At 29.8% G+C, this 812-nt stretch overlaps 1 long non-coding RNA gene across 1 annotated transcript in view; it reads right to left on the reverse strand.

Moving 5' to 3' along the window:
• LOC139816753 (uncharacterized) overlaps nucleotides 1–812 on the reverse strand; it is a 278,339-nt gene that overhangs the window by 238,648 nt on the left and 38,879 nt on the right. The window contains exon 2 of the long non-coding RNA XR_011733076.1: nucleotides 718–791. This is a non-coding gene — a long non-coding RNA (uncharacterized lncRNA). The remainder of the gene's footprint in view (nucleotides 1–717; nucleotides 792–812) is intronic.

Raw genomic sequence — 812 nt, forward strand, 5'->3', positions numbered from 1 at the left:
CTGGAAAAATTAATGCATGTTATAAGTCACCGCATTAGATTATACTACGTACATCATATAAGAATTATATAGAAAAAATAATAGATAACTTTGCAGAACGTTAGTTGCCGTAACTATATATCATCTTTGCGGAAATAGTTGAACGGAAGACACACTTCTTCCGTTTATTGACGTTGATACCATGATACGTTCGATAGTTCTTCATGCACGAAGTGTAATGCACTAGTAAGTGGGTTAAGACGCAGTACAGCTATATCGTATTGCCACAAAACTTAGGAAACTTAAGAATTCTTAAGGCGTAGTAACGCTCACGTGCGAAACAAGCAAAACTCGAAGCGATTATGACCATGCGAATTTCTGTTGTATTATTTAATTATGTGTATATATATATATATATATATATATATGTATATATATTAATCTCATTAAATAAATATATCTATATAAGCTATATTCAATATATAAGAAATCTCCCATATATTAAAACGCTACTAATATAGGAATAAGTATATTTCTTGTAAAAAATATATATATATTTATTTGTGAATATCTCTGTACTAAAGCTATATTATTTAAATGTACAATAAATGTTGCAGATATCAAATTTAAAGGAACGTAACAATGTAAATACTATATACGATATGAGAGAGATAAATATATATATTACGTATTAATAATATTTCAAGTTCATTTATCTTGCGAAATAATCATACTCACCTGCGTCCGTATTAATAAGCAGAAAGAGAAGGAAGCAGGAAGGGTGGATAAAGCAGGAAAGGCACCTCACAGCTCTGTAAACAGACAAGACTCGG

Source organism: Temnothorax longispinosus, chromosome 1 (assembly GCF_030848805.1).
Source record: "Temnothorax longispinosus isolate EJ_2023e chromosome 1, Tlon_JGU_v1, whole genome shotgun sequence".
Lineage (NCBI taxonomy): Eukaryota > Metazoa > Arthropoda > Insecta > Hymenoptera > Formicidae > Temnothorax > Temnothorax longispinosus.